Genomic DNA, 20,665 nt, shown 5'->3' with positions numbered 1-20,665 from the left:
TCTTATGTAGCCTTGAGTCGGACATATAGAAAACGGTTACGTAATAGGTACTGCTGTTGCCAGACACCGTGTTTACAAGTTCCCTAGCAACCGCTGTTTACTCGCTTTTGCCTAGCAACCGTTGCTTACTCGTTGTTGCTAAGCAATGACGCTTGCGTTGTCACACTTGAGGGCTGACCAAACGGACTCACAAGTTGGAGGGCTAGAACCTTTACAGTTAAATTGTTCCCATAGAGAACACAAGCCCAATGGCAAAATGCTGAAGAGAAAATCTGGAGACGCTATACCAGAATCCTTCGACAATTCAACAGTGCCCCATTTCAAACGTCTATGCCTTTGGAAACAAGAATTCACATTCCATGCTCCTAATAGGGACCATCAACCTGAAGGATGGAATGATAACTGGAATATCCAGGTAGACAGTGTAGCTGAAGAGTTAATAATTTCACAAGACGGTCGCTCTGAGAAAGTGCGTAAGCCGAGATCCAAATTGCCAAGTAGCGGCTCTGATAATGGTAATGAGGAATCCTCAGTGGATTCCAAGTTTCCACATCTTGCACGTCTGTGCCGCCAGGAGGACCACCAGTTCACGTACCATGCGAGTAGCAATAATATTCCGCCTAAAAAGAGAAAGCGTTTCCGGGACATCCAAACAGATACACCAGATGGAGGGGTAGAAACGTCACAATACAGTTCTGTTACAAAGAAACTTAAGACAAATGCAGAACTTCCTACAACAAACAGTTTTGATCCTGGTCTGGATTTCTCAGTCGATTCAACCTCCACTTGTTTTACGTGTCTCTTCTTTAAGAAAGGCAACTTCTTATTCCAAGCAACAAGTCGGTACCTTTCGCCTAAGGAAGAGACTGACCAAGCCAAGTCGGTACATGGAACGCCAGAAAATTCAGAATTCGGTTGTTCTGGAACAGAACTGAAGCCGACTGACAAAGTGCCGGAAAGAACTGGTGATGCTGGTCTGGAAATCTCCGAGAGTTCAACCTTGCCCAGTCTTAAACATTTCGGCCTTCAGAAACATAAGCTGAAATCCCATGCGAGTAAGGATGACATAACGCCAAAAAAGTACAAGAATTCAAGGGATGACCAAACAGGCACACGAGATGAAAAGGTAGAATTTTCAAAACTGAGTAAATTCGATGGTGTTCCTGCAGATGTTTTGAACGCTGAAACTGACACCGACACCTCCGTTCCTCTCTCTTCTAACTAAGAGCAAGCTGCATTGACTCGCATACGCGCAACCACATCACGTCTGGGTCACCAGTGTAGTATGTCGTATGTATGAAGAGACATCCACTAGTTGAACTGTCCTATAGGATTTATTGCAGCTGCACAGTATACACAGACGGATAACAATAGTGAACTGCTTGAACACTGAACTAGAATTGTAGAACGGTAGAACTAGACTGTCACTGTAACTCAATGTATCTTCTTATGTAGCCTGGAGTCGGACATATAGAAAACGGTTACGTGTTGCCAGACACCGTGTTTACAAGTTCCCTAGCAACCGCTGTTTACTCGCTTTTGCCTAGCAACCGTTGTTTACTCGTTTGTTGCTAAGCAATGACGCTTGCGTATTTACACTTGCTTGAATGTGGGCAGTTCCCACAAGACCATTAGTGGTTTATGTAGTTCATTACGAGTCTACATTATATCATGCGCAAGCAGTTTCATTTTGATGTAGTTTGTTGTGCATACCGTTTGGAACTTGCCGCAGTTTCAAGGGGTTAATTTTAACAAGTAATGCTCAGGTGTGGCTACGAACCGGAAAGTTCTGATCCCTTTAAAACAAGTTACAAATTCGGTACCTCTCTTTCAGTTCTCGTGCCGTCATGTGAGTGTGGCTCCAGTACTGTTCTGTTTTCATTCAGCGTCTGAGTCAGGGGAGCCTAAATATTTATTCATGCGAGAAGAGCATTCGCTGGAAGACGCACCGTGACTTCTGGAATATATTGTTTATGGTGATAGGGGACGCTCGCTTTCTGCTCCGCCTGAGCGACGCTACGCATCGCTTAGACAGACGCCTCGGTGCAGAAACTAAAGCTCATTCGTGAAATTTATGTTTCAGGTAAATAGATATGTTGAAAATGTGCGCCGTTTGTTTATTCGGTTATATTCCAAATTCTGAGATTAAGGGTAACGGAACGTTTTAGCGTATTGTGATTATTCCAAATTGATTGAGAGCGTTCCATTCGAAGTGGTCGTGGTTTACTTTAACGTACTCTTATGGTACTTAGCCGAAACTTCTGATAATAATCTCAAGTGATACCTAGTTCGAGTGCAGGGACCCTCAAACATGAATACTGTAGGCCACTGAACTACCTGTCCGAGGGAAGGTAGTAGGTGGTTTAACGACACTTTCGGTATCATGACTATGTAGCGTCTGGCGACTGATGTAGAAGGAACTGAAAAGGAGTTTAAAGGAAGCGGTCAACACTTCATCGTGATACTATTCCAGAATTTGACTGGAGGGTCCAAGAAAACCTGCCAGTTTAGCCGGTGTCCCGACCAAGTTAATTAAGAACCTACCATTTTGAACGGTGTTACTGGATGGTTTCGTTATTTTTTTGTTGCTCTCTAATTTTGTTACGAGGAATAGCCTGTGGGACCACCAGAAATTCAAATTTAGGTCTGCATCCAGCCGAACAGCATTTTGATCAATTAATTATTATTATTATGGAATTAATTCAAAATAGTTGTTGTTTATGTGTCACCTGGTATTATTAAAACAGGTAAACATATTCCTGTAACAGGCCGTGGAGGTCCATAAGTTTGTGAGACGTCGAGGCTTCCACATTTTCTAGACAATCGCCTCACAGATATGGCGGTGAGGTTGTTGGCCGTCCTTTACCGCCAAGAAGATTCTTGGTACTCATTTCTGTTAGAGTTTGAGCCGACCCCAGGGCTATAATGCTTCTGGAAGGATTAGATCAATTAAAAAATCTAACGACCTAATCGGGAATAAAACCCACGACTTTCCGGCTTGTAGTGTAGTGCCTCAAGTACGCTACGGTGTGCCTCCCCCCCTAATATTATTAGGCTAGCGAAATACAAAAATTTATGATCGGCTGGACATAGGGATATGGATGGGGAAACAATAAATACGCGTACAACTTTGGAAAGTGACTCTGCTACAAAAAGTGTGATTTGATGACCGGGAGGGAGAGATTCTCGGGTTGCATTATGAATGGGAGCCGGAATAGCCAGTCAATATACAGACTAGACTGCGGGCTGGACGACCGAAAAGTCGGGTTTCGATTCTCGAAATTCCGAAAGATGTTTCCCTTCTCCACAGCGATCAGTGCGAATCTGGGCCCTCCAAGACCTCCTATCGAATTGGTAACGGGGACTCTCGATCTCAGGCGTAGAGCGGGCGGCAGGAGCAGGAAGCTGACCGCCCTCCTGCGACTGCTGCCGAGGTTAAGAATGCTCAGAGCAGCCCCTCCACTCCTGCATACGTCTTCGTGACGTAGTGCTTACTTAAGTACAGGGACGTCATCAAAATATATTCGAACATTATGAATTTGTTACTGATTTTGGTTTCCTGCCATGTCCATACATCCGCCAGTACGTACTGCTAACCGGTTGGCAGGAAAGCTCTTGTTTCTTTCTTTGTGCTGTTTGTATTTACTCAGACAAATCAAAATCTTCGGCACAAAAAGGAACTTGAGGCAGGCCATTCAGATCTGGTCCTTCATGATTCCCGTGCAGAAGGCAAAACTTCAAAGCAGTAGAGGTATAGAAATAAACCATTGTTTAAGTTTCATTATGAACTGGAAGATCATGATACAAACGTTTACTTAAGGTTCGGTCACACAGAGCGCTACACTATGTTCGTTACGTACTGCGACGCAGCTAACATAGGGAACAGAGCGTACGTAGCGTACGGAATTCTGTGTGGCCAGTCACATTGGCAATAAAGGGAGATACTTTTCTGTTCGTATAGCGAACATAGCGCTCTGTGTGGCCGAACATTTATTCACGTAATGACCCTACTAGATACTTCACTCACACACATTTCAATTAATAACAGATTTCTTGTATATTCAAAATTCCAATAAATTGGTATTTCTTCCTAACTGAATTGTACTGTACCTTTTATATGTATAAAGAGAAGATTCAAATGAATGAAATTATCTCAGTCTCTTTCTACTGACTGTTGCTCTGCTGTAGTAAACACAAGAGATGGAGGACCGAGGACCTAATTGATCAATTTTATGAGGGAAGGCTCTCCTTGGACATCCTTGACGACCTTGAAGAAATTCTCAATCTCTTCTGGAACCCTAAATGTCATTATTGTCTTCACAAGAACGCGGTACTGGACTCTATTTCTGATCATCTGAATCCTGAGCACAACCTGGCAAGTTAATTATTTAAGTTTCCTAGAAACCCGAGATTAACGGCCGTGGGGATTCGTTGCGCTGACCACGCGACACCCTCTATCCGCTAAAGTTGGCACTAACTTCCCTGAAAGGCGGGGGTCGCTCAGTTGGTATAGTTCGCTTGCGGACTAAAAGGCCATGGAGTCTGTTTTATTTGTTTGTTATGATTATCTTCCCAATATACTCTGATGGTAGTAATTTCTTCTTTTTGACTTAGACACACTAAGATAAAATGCGCAACTATTTATATAGTGTGCATCCAGTTTGTGTGTCATTACTATATGATTAGGTAACGTATCCATCAACAAAACAAGAAAAATGGTATCAAAATTAAAATTAATATCCATAGAGTGAATTTTATTTTTTACTGCTAAATATTTCGTTCCTCATGGGACCATCATCAGGAAGTGTATATAATATATACGATAAAGATAATTAAAATACCAGTGAGGATTCATATTGTAGTGCAACGCGTCCCTATTACGTCACTTGCAAAAGGTGTAGAAAATTGTGCCTTGTGTTATGATGAAAATTACAATATAGAAAAATATTAAAAATATTGAAGTATACAAGAATTGTCCATGTCGAATCAAGCCAAGACACACAACGCCCATACAAACAGAACGCACCTACATATTATGATAATAAATAATACATTACGACTCATATCCAAGACGTAATTAGCATACACATTAACATAATGAAGCACACCCAGGTTCATACCACATTCAACACAACACAGCTCTGGGAGAGTAACATCCACAGCAGGAGAGGCTAAAACAACGTGGATTAAAATAATCTGCCCCCCATCGGAACCTCCAGCTCCATGTGAGGAATTATCCCAATATTCTCCATGGTTTTGTAATACTGTTTTATTGGTTTCTTAATTTTCATTACTTTTAACATTTTTATTTGTTTTACTCGTATAATACTTATCGAACTCTTTATTCTTATTTTAAAATGCTATGTTCATAATATGTAATATCCTTTAATTACCTCCATTAATATTTAAATACAAATTCTTGTATACGCATTTAACAAAGACGAATCGGCTTTTACCCAACATATACTAAATAAACGTCACCAGTATGTACCTGTGTCAGTAATCATGAAAATGATTGAGCATGCTAAAAAGGGGAACCTCATGAATATAAAAGAAAACTTCTATATATGTTATTTTAATAAACTCAATAAATTGATACAAGAACAAAAACTTGCATGGGAGAGTTATAACCAGAACAGTATGTTCGACATCATAATAGAACATCAGTACACGCCCACACAAACGTCATAATGTACAAGGAGTATAAATACGCGACTCAACACACGTCAGAACAGTACAACAACACAGCGCGGCCAGAACAACAGGACAACACTGAAGGTGGGATAAAATAACAAAAGCTCACATTTAAATAAAAAATCTAGATTATGGAAATAGTTAATTATACATATAATATATTTTCAGAGTCCTATTCATCAAACAACGGAACCAGGGGGCGGTAGACACAGTTTCCTTTAAAGATAGACAATATAAAGGACACGAACCAAATTGGTCCAAAAAAAATTGAACAATCTTTTTCAAACCACACTTGTAAACAGACTAATTATAATAATTTATAATATTTTAATATATTCATGCGCGTCGCTGTAATTGTTAAAGGCTAATATTTTATATTCATGGCATTGTAATAATACTGCATGTATGTATTGATATTGACCAAACACATTGTAATAGTAGTTTCTGCCTGTATTGATATGTCCTTCTGAAGATGGTGGCTCCGACCGAAATATGTAAAGGATAAAAGATTAAAAAGGAAAGAAAGGAAAAACAATTTATCAGTCACACTGGACGAAATTGATTTAACATTTTGCAGTAACAACTGCTTAAATCTAAATTCGTTTGGCTGCTTTCCAGATAACACACATACGTACAGACCAACACTGTTCTACGGCTGCGCCATAGCTCAAGCGGTTAGTCGCTGGCTTCCCATCGCGGCGGCCCGGGTTCGATCCCGTGTCTTGTTAAGTGGGATTTGTGGTGGACAAAGTGCCAGGTTTTCTCCGAGTACTGTGGTTTCCCCTGCCACTCTCCATTCCACCAATTGCTCCATAATCACCCTCACCTACCATCTGGGGCTGGTACAATAGGCCAGAATTGGCCGCAGTACAAAGGACTTAGTCCCACCCCCACTAGCAATAAAAAGCACTGTTTCACGTCTGAAACGTTTAATCAGAAATTCAAGATATTTAATTTTATTGCAGAAAGGATATGCCGTATACTCTATATATGTCGAGAAGTTAAGAAACAAATAATATCTCACGAAATGAAATGAATGAATGGCGATTCTGATAGATTCAGACAAAACTTGTGCTGATTAGATTATGCGTATTCAACAAAGTTAGAGCAACGAGTTGTAACAGAGCTACGCACCCACTGAGCATGTCCTATTCCTCCCAGATTTAACTTCTGTCGTGCTGGGTATTCTAAGTACGAAACTTTCAGACCCCTTGACACACAATACAATCTGTCTTGGCCATGGAACTTAACAAGAGCCAACTGGTTGCAACGAAAAATATACCTACATGAATTGAAGAAGTGCATAAGGTCGAGGGTATTTTCATCTTCTTAAAATAATAACCTGGACCTAGGATTTGGTAATTAAATTTAAGTTGAAGAAAGTCGTCTTCTGGGTTTAGGCGCCGTGTATTCTTCGTTTAGGCCGACGTTTCGGAGGAACGTATCGCCTCCATCTTCAGAGCAGTTGAATGGCTTGGAATGCAGAGAGCAGTAGCTGTGAGCAGTAGCTACTGCTCTCTGCATTCCAAGCCATTCAACTGCTCTGAAGATGGAGGCGATACGTTCCTCCGAAACGTCGGCCAAAACGAAGAATACACGGCGCCTAAACCCAGAAGACGACTTTCTTCATAGTCATCGCTGTGAAAACCCTAAAACTTACATAAATTTAAGTTGATCATCTAATGAATGGAAGAACAAAAATGTCGAAAAAGGGAGCAGGAATTACCGACAGCCTGGTTAGCATTCCCCGACACAATTTTCGTGGTTTAGTTAGAGATCTCCAGGCAAGTGATCGAGCAATACCGTTTCCTTCCACATCCTTCCGAATTCATTTCCTCTTCGCATCCAACGCTATATGAAGTATTCAACTGAAAACCCATCTTTAAATATACTAAGTAAGAAAGTAGAACAATGATTGAAGGAAACGTGTGCAAAAGAGAAGAGAGTTTTTGAGGGTCGAGTGTTTAGACGCCGGAACCCTGTGCATATAAACATTTCACTGGTCTGTCAGCCAAGTTGTGCTTTTGATTTGTTGCAGTAATGGCCTTATCTCGTGTCCCGGCTGAGTCAAGATCTCTGCTGGTTGTAAATTTCCAACTTTCTCCCCGAGGAAGAAAGTTGTTTTACGTTGGATGATTTCTTATTTTTACACGAACTTTGTTCTTATGTACGTGTAGTCTTCCGTGAAAGGAGCGCTCCACTTCTGTGTGTTTTGCTTGCATTTAGTTACTACTATCACACAACATAGTTCTTCAGAAGCTGATAGTCACTCAGGTGATCAAAAACCTCCTCGCCTTTAAGGAATCCGGAGGTTTATTATCGTCTTCACTAGATATTATATTTCAGCATCCTGTTGCATTGGGGCACTATTTTAAATTGCGTAGTATTCCGGCTGTAATGCAACAAAGATATTCCTTTCTTAAAAGACACTAAAATATATTAAATTGGCTAAAAAGTTTTTTTTTATGTTTTAAAATGTCATTAACTATGTACATTCGTTGTCCTTGCTACATGTTTCGGCCTCACATAGTCCATCATCAGGCGACACATTATTTGGGGAGGCTACTGCAGTGTACATTTTGTCCTTAGTACCCTTAGGCGCATCGTTGTTGTTTGTTATTGTTGATTTCCTTGCTAGGATATTTTCATCCTATCTTTTTAGCGTCCGTTTCGTTGTAATGTATAATATATACATACTGTACATATATATATTAGTATGATTCTATTTTTAAGCTATTTTCGTATATTTTAAATGTTGAGTCTTTGTGCTTACGTGTTCCTTTTTAGTGCGTCGTTCACTTTAGTTGTGTGTGTTTTAGTGCTACTGTTTTTCCTGTAAGATTACTGTCTGCGGTCTAGCTGCTCTCAATCGCTACCTATCGTAAAGTTCGTGTACTGTTTGGAATATTGAGTTATGTTCTTCGATATATGTATCGTTCATATGTAAATTGTTCCTGCTAATTTGTAAATATGATACCTTTCTAAGCTGTTTAAATATCTGCTCTTCCACCCTAACCTTATGACGTCTATAGTATCTGTCATTGTGCCATATGGCACAATACTTCTGCAAGATCGATTTTAATATTATCAACCCTCAATGCCCAACGCTTACCGGGAGTCTCAATCCTTCACCTAAATTCCCTATGAATTTCTCATATCACCAATGTTTGCATGCCGGAACTATGTCACTCATCACGGTTATAAAATTTAATGAAATGTACAAATTATGCAACTCCTGATTACGTAGCGTCCATCCTGCTACTCTCGTAAGCCAAAATGCTCTTATAATCTTCACTGTAATCTGTGTTGCTACATTTCAGTTGGATACCAACATATATATGGGGATACCTGTATAATACAGCAGGTAAAAGGTAACGGTAAGGAAAAAGTATCCATGTATCAGGTCGTGAAGGCCCATAGGGTTGTGAGATGTCGAGGCTCCCACATTTTCTCTAGACAATCGGCTGACAGATGGCGGTGAGGTTGTCAGTCTTTCGCGCCGGTCGCTCTTCATCCCCCAGGAAGATTCCTGATACACATTTCTGTTAGAGGCTGTGTCGAGCCCAAGACCATAACACGAGTGGAAGGATTATGTAAATTGAAAATTTTCAGTATCATCGGGACTCGAACCCCCGACCTTCAGACTTGTGGCATAATGCCTGAACCAACTACTCTACCACGTGCCGCGCATGCCCTTATACAGCAGGTTAAATTTTGTAATTTTCCTCTAAGGACGAAATAATATAATAAAATTAGACAATTTTTCTGACGGAGTTTGAAGCTTGTAAATCAAAATATAACTGAAATTTGGATCAGACCGCGTTCTTTATGTTATAGTGAGTTGGTGACCTGGCATATCCAGGTGTTGCGGGCTTGAAAGAGCATTGCCGTTCTGCTGAGCTCATTGTGTTCCTCGTAATGCCGTGAGGCATAATGTGTTTATCGTCAGATATCTCGCGAAACAGAAGCAGAATTCCTTCATGTCGGGCAGGTTGCTATGAACACCTGCTGGAAACAGTTGCTGTTGATTTCTATAGCTAAGGGCGAATTATAATGTCGAAGTGCAACGTTGGGAGATACTCCACAGCTTTATGAGCCAAGTCACGAACTAAACCAAGCAATACAGCCATGCTGAGCTTTCTCGGCTCACCACCGGCGAGTAGTGGTCAGTGCGGGGCTGGAGGGTTTAGCTGTGATGAGACCGCGAGAACAATTTTGTATTTTCAACATTATTAAGTACCTATTATCCTTGACGATTGAGGGGTCGGAGTTCGAGTACAGGTAAAGTCAAGAATTTTCTCTCCTCCAAGTCGTCGAACTGGGGTCCACCCAACATTCTATCCAATTTGTACCGAGTGCTCATTCCCTGGGGGTAAAGAGGCCGGGGCGTGAAGCTGACCACTCACCTCCAACTAGTGCTGAGGCTAAGAAAATATGGGTCTATACATCCGCTCCCCCATACGTCTTCATGACGTGGTGCTTAATTAGTTAAGCGCAGGGACAGATTTACCTAGGCAGCGCCACGGTAAACACGTCCCTACAGCAACAGTTGAACTATAATAATAGAAGAGCTGTGTTTTCTGCGAGGTCCTTGCCTAGATTTTATAAGGGGAAAGAAGTTTAGAGCTCAGGCAGTAAAAAGTCGATCTGCGAAGAGAAGACTGAAATGTTGGTGTGAAATGGCCGTCAGCCTGTGAGTTAAGTCAGTTGTAAAGCAGGCAGTAAATTGTAAGGGAGTCTATGAAGAGAAGTCTCGATCGGCGCGTTTAAAGAATCCCCACTGTTAAAACCGTTATCAGGTAATGACTGATGAAGTCACAGTACAGCGAAAAGACTTTAACTTATGCTATAGTAATTTGTAAATTGTGGAAATTAGCGATGGCGCTTTAATTAAATGTAGTCACAAGTTGTGTGTTAAAGTGGTCAATATATCCAATCACCAATCCAAACTCCATCTACCGTCATTCCTACAAATGACGTACGTAAATTCAAGTATTTTTATAATTATATTTCTATCTTACTACATACACAGACCCTTCAAGTGTCCTCTTGTTTTGTCCGGTTGGTTTCAGATATCTCGACACGATTGTACTGAACTTGTCTACACAAATTTCTTTTACGTGCGTATCAAGGTACTTCTGGTAAGAACTAAACGACTGATTTCCTTTGATGCGACACTGACTGAATACAGAGCTACTCCTACAACAGTTCTTCGTTGCCGTTTACGAAGCAGTTACCTAGCAAAAGTTGGGGGGTACACAGACCCACAGACCGTCATTTGATACAACATGGATCATAAAGAAAAAGACGCATACAACAATTCTTTTTTTTTTTGTTGCGTGTATTCGTTGCCGTGGGAATGTGTTTACCAAGACGTTGCCTAGCAACTATAGGAGGACAAAGATAGAAACACACAGAATAATGGGAAGGATTTATAAAGTAACTTCTTTAAGATGGGCTCAAGTGCCGTGATACGAGTATACGTAAATATGGAGATACACGAACACACAGACAGCATGGAGATCGCATAAGCTTACTTTAAGAAAGTAGGCTAGTAAAAGACTGTTCTCTAGTTCATGACATACTAACAGCTTACGTTCGTGTAAAGTTTTAAGACTGAGCAATTCGTTGCTATGGTGACAGAGCTTTTATCTCACCGTTACATTCCAGATTTTGTAAACAGAGAAGGATTAAGAAAAACAACCCTGGTTAAATAACTGATCTGTGTTCATCTACAGCCAAAGACAGTCGTTTACATTCCCTATAGACCGGACAATACTTTGTAAGATGAGGCACCGACTAAATAATTAACATTAATATTACTACATCTACATCACGAGCCTCCAAAACATTTTTTATATATATACAAAATATAGAATATTCCAATTTGTCCGTGGGAACGCAACAAAATTACAAAACCAACTACTGATTCGACGATGTAAAACATCACTCGAAGAATTGTATTTTGTTTTATACTTTTTGTTTTATATAATCTAATTTATTGTATTTTTACGTCAAGTATTTTATATAACTAATAATATTGTATCCAATTTTACTAGTACTGCGGTTCAGTGGTGTATGTATGTTGGCCATGTATTTGCCTGGTGATGCCTATTAATAGCCGAAACATGTAGCAGAGCCAAAACTAGGCACTGACATTGATATTAGTTTTGTTGTGACGGTTGTAATAAAGAAGTTGTATACAACGTTACTTCCTTCCTCTTTTGCTGATAAATTCTCACTCCATGAAAATCATGCATAAGAGATTGTCACGTTGCCTCAACGGTGTCAGTTACACTAAATTTATAGCCAAATTGAGGCGTAATTTCACAACGTTTTTAAAACATTTATCTTACCCTGTTATATTGTACTTGTATGATGTAAAGGAAATTATTTCTTCTGCTTCGCTGTTGTTCCTAACGGTCAGAAGCAGTTGATTGATACTGGGGCGTATACAGTGCCTGCAATTCAACTACTTGTCTTGGGTTACATTTGGGACGAGACGTGACGCGGATTCATCATCCCAGTCATAAGCACACCCTGGAGGAGTTGACCCTCGACTTGTAATCCCTTAGCAACTTACGGTGCCACGAATATTGTGTTGCGGGCTTGCACTCTCTCGTGGAAGTGTGAACAGAGCCGTTCCATATATCCATGTCTTATATAGGCCGTCTCTAACCCTGTAGAACATAACTCCTTTAGAGAAGCCTCCAGTCTCTCAGCTGACCAAAAATTTCCCCTCTTTTCATTCCTTATCGTATTAACAAGAGCAGAATTGTGTTTTATGGAGATAGTGATGTAACATATGCTTCAACTGATATGTTCCGCATCGAATTCATTTATGAATAAGCAATGATAAGAAAGGCACGTGTAACTGATTATGAATTTATAAAAAATTACAGATAATATTAGAATATGACTACTATAATTAATCCAGATATCTGAAAAAGAACCCAAAATATTGTAACGGATTTCATCAACGCGTTGTCAGGCAACAGCTCTGTAAACACGGTCCAACACGCAACAGTAGAGGAAGCTGTGTTTTCTCTATATCCTACTGATGCACCAATAGACTGACTGGATAGCGATCACGTGATATATGTTTACTGTAGATCCATAGTGGCAATTCGCTCAAGGTAGTTACGAGTCGTAAAGGAGACAAAAGGACGCCAACAAACAAGCAAGCAAGCAAAAAGCTCGGGGAGTATAGAAGGGTACAAGAAGTCAGCCTGTGAAGATTTGACGTGTGATTTGTAGACTTTATGTGTGCTGTAGTGCAGTGGTATTTGGAGTGTGTGAATTAGGGAGACTTTTATGCACCCTGTGTTATAATTCAAGTAAAATTGAAAGTGTTATAATTCTTTTAAAATATATAATATAAGAACTTAATAAAAGTTCAGAATATCGCCAAGCGAAATACCATTCAACGTAAAGGTGAGGTAGGGACATATATATATACTTTATTGGCGTAGGGATATATAACAAAATTTTATCATACAGAATGACAATATCATGTCTATTTTGCCACTTTCTATCATTATCAGAGCTGTCTTCCTTATTTCGGTTTCATTTTCAGATAGAAATTTCATTTCTGAGATTCTTTCATAAGCGAGAAGAACCGCCCCCTTATTTTTCTTCCAAGTTGTCATTGTGACGTCACAAACGGCGTCCCTCGCTCCAATGCACAACAAGATACGACACTGGTCACATATTTCCCGTTCAAAGGAGACAATAACATAGAAGGGTTTCTGGCTGAACAAGAAAGATGACATTTTTGGTCGCGATGTCATATGCTCAGTTTTTCTATATAGAATCCAAAAAGTAATTTCTGTTATCTGTCCTTAACGGTGATATAGAAGACTGAAAATATGGCCTATCGTACAACCGGAAGACCTTGCATTGAAGACATGTTTCGTTCCATATTGAAGATTTTATTCTTTCTATCTAAAAAATATCTGTAGATATTTAAAATTATTAATTAATACAAAGCATTGATACTTTTGACATAAATCTTGACGCGATATTAATTACCTGAAAGATCTAATATCAAAACTCATTTATGTTAAGTGGTTTATTAAAGATTTGCCTTTCCGGTCACGATAGCCGAGCTGTCTAAGTCATGTACTGTCTTCGCTCGCTCGGAAGCCGGGATCATGGGTTCGAATCCCATAAAAGGCATAAATGTTTGGTGCTTGTAAGCGTTACACACGACCCCCCAAAATTAAAATAATCAAGGTAAATTAATCCACGAGTTATCACTAAAAACCGGCATATTGCTTGTGATTGCAATGTTAGTTAACATATTCGTACATATATGCAATACAGACACTGGCCATTCTTCAAGTTTGACATGACGCCTGAACGCTGAAGTATACAGTTAAATAAACACAGCAGAGAAGTCCATTGCAAGACTACGGATAGCTAAAACACGTTTCCGCTGCAACGAATACGCTTGTATAAATCAAAGTTTTGCCCGGAGATTGTCACCCGTTTCCATGGCAAAGGATGAAAAAGATTAACATAAGACAATCAACTGTTCGACCTGATGATCTCTATTCGGTCCGCATAAGATTCAGACAGCAAGAAAGAGAGAGAGAAAGAAGGGACTCTTCAAGATTTCTTCGACAGAGTTCATTCAAGGCAGTTCAATAGTTGAAGTGGCGTAGTTGGTTGAGACACTGTAATACAAGCCGGAAGGTGGAGGGTTTCAGTCCCGATGAGGTGGATTTTTTTTCAACATTTCTCTCTATCACCATTCCTCTACAGGGCCTGTCAGGGTATCATCAGTGGATGACTCAAGACACCTAATTAGAAAAAATTTACTTATTACTCCATATTATTGAGTAGATTGTAAATAGGCTATTAAGTAAATAAATAGAAAATAAAAAAACTAATCCTTCCAGCCGCACTATGGCCCTGGGGTCGACTCAGCCTTTTAACAGAAATGAGTACCAGCAATCTTCATGGGGGGTAAAGGGCGACCGGCGCGTATGGCTGACAGCCTCGTCGCTATGTGTGAGCCGATTGTCTAGAGAAAATGTGGGGCCCTCGACGTCTCACAACCCTATGGGCCTTCATGGCCTGTTAGAGGGAAAGTTTTTTACATTACAGGTTTTAATAATTTTCAATTGCCGGAAAATGTCCAGAGAACATATTCTGCGCTGTGACAAGAGATTCTTCCTTATCGCATTGTCATTGTATACTCGACTTCTAAGGCAGAACCTGTCCCATTGTCGTAGTTAATCGAGGAATTATTTATGAGTGTTAATATTGAAAAGTAAACCAGCAGAAAAAGGAACAGGCTTACTATTTTCATTTTATGATGAGTTATTTTATAGTATTGTAAAAATTTGTTACAATTGTTGATAAATGTTGATTTTGTAATATTATTTCTAGGAATGAAGTGAACTTAATAAGATTAAATCATACAAAGGTAAAAGGTAAAGCTATCCCTGTAACAGGCCGTGGAGGCCCATAGGGATGAGACGTCGAGGCTCCCACATTTTCAAGAATATCAACTCACAGATGATGTGTCAGCCTTACGCGCCGGCCGCCATTCACACCCAGGAAGATTACTGCTACTCATTTCTGTTAGGGGCTGAGTCGCCCTCAGCGCCGCAGTGCAGCTGGAAGGATTAGGTAAATTGAAAAAATCCACCTCATCGTGACTCGAACCCGTCACCTTCCGGCTTGTAGCATAGTGCCTCAACCAACTACGCTACCGCGTGCCCCCTCATACCAAGGTGTTTAATCATTTATCTCTTTGACTTCTCAAATTTTCTCATTAAATTACCGCGTTCTTTGCAGTCTTTCTGTAATGGGGGGAATACTATATGACTTTTCCTCTCCCCGCTGCGCAGTATAATTAGAGAAGTAGTAAGGGTCTTTCGCAGTTCGTCTCAAATCAGGAAGTTTTAGTTTACGCAACCAAATGAAATATCCTTATCTTAGAAACACTGATGGACAAAAGTCCATGGGAAATATCTGACTGGAAACGTTTATTATTTTATATCTGCTGTATTACCACGAGACATAAAATCATATTTATTCAACAACACAAGAAAATACTTTTCAGACATGTCCCAATCTCTATCCAAAAATATTGCTTTTATATCTCTTACAAAATATTGTAACGGCCGGAAGATAGTCGCTGCAAGGAGTAGTCAAATTAACAGAGCCACCAAGCACATCCTTGGAAGGAAAGGAACGGGGATGCACCGTTAGGCTATTCGGGACGAACAGCCTTAAGGAGGGAGCAGTGTGACATGTTGCGCAACGGAGGACCCCTACCTCACCAACGGTACGTGGCGGCAACGTAGCGCTGGGGAGGTAGGGGTCCTCCGTTCGCAGCATGTCACAATATGCAGCTTCATTAAAGTATTTTCTGTAGCTGTAGAATTTAAACCAACAAGAAAACCAGAACAAATTCAGTTTCAATGATTTCATATTATTTGATGTCTAATTAATCAGTGGTTAGATTTCGGTGTGTTATATTTGGAACCATTCTAACCTCCGTCAGAGGAAAACCAAAAAAAAAAAAACATCGCTCACTAGCAGCAAGACTAACTGGAACACATTTAGGGAAAAACTAGACGAGCTCATCACCATAGAAATGCCACTAAAAACCAAACTAGAGATAGAAGAAGCCGTGGAAACCGTAACCAAAGCCATACAAGAAGGAGCGAGGCAAGCAACAGCAGACAGAGATAACACACACATCATTGAAAAATGCCCCATAGAATTGAAAGAAATACTCCGTGAAAAAAGGAAAGCTAGAAAAAGATGGCGTCTAACAAGGAGTCCAGCTGATAAACAAAAGTACAACAGACTTGCAAAAGAACTTAAAATGTTATCATATAAATTAAAAAATGCCTCAATACAAGAATACCTCAGAGGACTAACCCCAACCGAAGCCACGAATTACTCTGTGGAAGGCCACCCGTAAATTAAAACAACCTAAACTGCATATACCACCAATAAGGAAACGAGACAACACCTGGGCTAGAACTGACCTGCAAACGGCTATGACTTTCGCCGAACAACTACGCACAGTTTTCCAACCTAATCCATCCCAGCTACCAGCAGCTGAAGAGGAAATTAACAAACAGCTCGAGACTCCGTTTCAGATGGCCTTCCCAATAAATAAAATCACTCAAAGAGAGGTAGAAACTATCATACTCCATGGCATTAGTTCAAAAAAGGCACCGAGATTTGACTTCATCACCGGCAAAATACTAAAAGAACTGCCCGACAAAGGATTCAAAGTACTAACATACATCTTCAATGCAGTTTTACGACTCGAATATTTCCCCTGTCAGTGGAAAGTCGCGCAAATAGTCATGATTTTGAAAACAGGAAAAAAATCCAAACGATGTTGCATCGTATAGACCCATTTGTCTACTGCCGATTCTCTCCAAAGTTCTGGAAAAAATTCTGCACAAAGGGTTAGTACCTGAAATCGACGAACATCAGCTCATACCTACACATCTGTTTGGCTTCAGAAAAGGTCATGGAACGATCGAACAAATACAACGATTAGTAAACCAAATTCACAGTGATTTTGAAAACAGGCACTACTGCTCAGCTGTATGTGTTGATATAAGCCAAGCCTTCGATAAAGTATGGCACACAAGCTTATTATTGAAGCTTAAGTGCGCTCTTCCACATCCAATGTATTCCCTACTAAAGTCCTACCTTACCGACAGAACTTTTAGTTAAATACGACGAAGCCTATACCGACTTATACCCTGTCTTATCCGGAGTTCCGCAGGGAAGTATCCTAGGGCCTATGTTATATTCCATATATACGGCTGACTTGCCAGAAACCGGACAAACAATGCTTGCCACCTATGCCGACGACACAACAATACTAGCGTCTCACGAGAACCCTACTGAAGCATCCCGGATACTACAAACACACCTAGACCAATTCGAAGAATGGCTACAACGATGGAGAATTAAGGCCAACGAAACCAAATCCGTGCACATCACCTTCGCTTTGAGACACGGAACCTGCCCTCCGGTACTATTAAACGGAACACGCATACCACAAGAGGAATCCATCAAATACCTAGGCCTTCACCTGGACCGGCGACTGACCTGGCGCACACATATTCTCGCCAAAAGAAAACAACTGGACATCAGATTTAGTCAGATGCATTGGCTAATTGGCAGGAAGTCAGAACTGTCTACCGAAAATAAACTCCTAGTTTACAAGACAATACTGAAGCCTATTTGGACTTACGGCGCACCCTTATGGGGACCTGCAAGTACATACAATATAGAAATGTTACAGAGATTTCAAACGAAAGTACTTCGGGCTATAGTTAATTCACCGTGGTACGTCCCAAACAGACTGCTACACGCCGATCTAGGCATATCCACAGTACGAGAAGACACCACAAGCATCAGCCGCAAATACAAACACAAGATAACAGCACATCCAAATGAACTGGCAACCACACTACTAAACGATGCAGACGAGCCCAGAAGACTGAAAAGGCATAAACCAAGCGACCTAACGACACGCTTCATATAAATGCGACACACAAAATAACAACGACACACCCGAAATAGATCCGTAGAGAATGCTCACTGGAGCATTACTCTCCCTGACATGTTCTCTCTTAGTATTTAAGCTTTAGATTAAGTCTCACATAAGATGTACTTATAGCCCACAATGGGCTGATTGTACAAATATATGGAGATACAAAAAAAAATATTTGGAACGGAGTTGGATCATAAATATAGCAGTAATATTTGTATGTAATTACTTCAGGGGTCATGAATTAGAGATATGGAAATAGTGGGAATTTCTGTGATACTTGAAATGTAAAATAGTGCGGACTATGCTCAGGCATGGACTAATGAAATAGCATCATCACCAGAATCACCAACTTCTCTTCCTCTTTTTCTTTCTTCTTCTTTGCTAAATTGTAGGTCGTTTAATCTTCCGGTTATCAAATTCTTCCTCTGTATTCCACGAGAAACTCCTCCATTTTGACTGCTACTTCAGAAATACTCTCCATATTCTTCCTCCTCCGTTATTTACAAATTATTGTTCCACAGCTTTAACCATCTGTGTTTATCTGTTTTCTAATTTATTCATCTCCGTGTTATTGATCTATAGTTTTCTTACATCTTTCAAGCGTTCCGTATCTCTCTTTTATTGCCTCTACTCCATATATGAGTAACAGTGCTGTTATTGCTAACATTTAAAATGTTTATTTTCCTCCTTCCTCGTAGTTTTCTTTTTATTTTTATAAATACAGCTTTAATCTGATCTGAGATCAGAGAATTTGTCGATCGCGTTGTTTTTCATTCATTCTTTGCTCATTCAGTTTTCGTTCGTTCTTCCTAGGGAGGTCGGTACTTCTATTACCGATTCCTCCCATACGGGCCGTTTTCCTTTTTCCGCTTTGGAAGGGGTCGACCCCTCCACATTGTCCAATTCAGGTACTGACGCCCCGAAAAATGCTGATACCTCCTCAGTGTCCATTCTCTCTCCTGTCGCAACCTACAGAATATCCTAGTTGCTCCCTTCATGATTTTCAGCTCTAGTGTCTTCTTGAGAGTCTTATGGGCCGGCCCTATTTTTCCCGGAGGTGGTAGGTGTCTTGAGCTGCGCCCTCTGGGGGTTCTTCTTGTGACGTTGTTCTTGGTCAGGATATTCCCGATGATATGTCCCCAGCGTCGTGCTACTGCTGCACGGAGGGACATCCTGCCGGGAGCGGTGACATATTTCTTTCGGCACCCATCCTGAACTTTGGTCCGTTCTTTCTTGAAGGTATCTCTCTTTCGATGTGCCACTGCCGCGCGTGGGGTTGTGTTCAGCCTGCAGATGTCTCTCATGCGTCGTGCCACTGTCGCGCGACGGGGCATCTTCTTGTAGGCTTGCATTTTCCGTGCCAGTCCCACACGGCGTGTTGTCCTTCTGTGGGTGACGGCCAATTCCTTCGGGGGTCTACTATTTTCCCGCGGCAAATCCTTCGGTTTCTGGCGGCGGCGCTTCGCCGCCGGTTTTCGGTCCTTACGCCTTTTCTGCCTCGGTTCCTCGACCGGCATTACTTCAGCGTCTACCACGGGGACCTCTACTCTCTGTGCCTCTTGGCAGGCAGTCGTCCTTATGTCATTTTCGGCCAATAACTTCTTGTGGCTATCGTTCCCACAATTGTCTGTCATGACGGCCATTTCTTCTCGCCATGCTTTCCTATTGGCCTGTCTCTCGTCCTCTTGTTTGGCCAGTAAATTTTCTTGCATGTCCTTTCTATCAGCGTCTGCTTTTGCCTGATTGCTTTTCGCTTCTTCTTGGCCAGCTCTAATTTCTTCTCGCATGGCCAGTATTTCTTCAAGTCTGGCGTCGACCTTGGCCTGGTTGATCTTCGCTTCTTCGTATCTGGCATCGGCCTTTGCCTGGTTGGCGTCTAGTTTTGCCAGGAAGACTTCCTGGGCGGCCAGCAGGCGTTCCATCACCTTTTCCATGTCCATAATATAGCGTGTTCAAGTTCTTAAACACTTCTGACACCAGTGTTAAAAGATTGAAGAAACGCAAAAACAACAATCTGAAACGGATATATTAGATTCCCTAAGACATGTGTATGGCCTTTGTAGAAGAACTTAATTGTTTTAGTTTATATGATAAGCGAGTCTTATGGAAACATTCAATACATAATTTGGCCATAATAGAAAATGTTCGAGGGGAATACCTACACAGTTCTGGGAACAAATGAATGTCAGTAATAAAACTAGCTTCATTAAATCCTCATAAATGTGAAATCGAGCTGAAATGCTTTTTCAGTGTTAAGATTATTTCCATGGAAACACTCCTCTTGTAAAACAAAAAGTGAGATGGTCAAACATACAAAAGGAAGTCAGCTGCAATACTAATCCACGTCTTGCATATGAAAATATTCACCACAAAATAAACATATGAAATATCATGAGTACTATCATGTGAGTATGTTGAAACTGG

General features: G+C 40.7%; 2 protein-coding genes across 3 annotated transcripts in view; both read left to right on the top strand.

Annotated features, from left to right (window-relative positions):
- LOC111871804 (probable glutamate receptor) overlaps positions 1-20,665 on the top strand; it is a 276,486-nt gene that overhangs the window by 5,768 nt on the left and 250,053 nt on the right. The gene's annotated exons all lie outside the window — the stretch shown is intronic.
- The window catches only part of LOC111871814 (neuropeptide CCHamide-2 receptor), a 166,955-nt gene that overhangs the window by 73,916 nt on the left and 72,374 nt on the right, over positions 1-20,665 (top strand). The window lies entirely within an intron of this gene.

Source organism: Cryptotermes secundus, unplaced genomic scaffold (genome assembly GCF_002891405.2).
Source record: "Cryptotermes secundus unplaced genomic scaffold, Csec_1.0 scaffold428, whole genome shotgun sequence".
Lineage (NCBI taxonomy): Eukaryota > Metazoa > Arthropoda > Insecta > Blattodea > Kalotermitidae > Cryptotermes > Cryptotermes secundus.
This window is presented reverse-complemented; position numbering and strand designations above follow the sequence as displayed.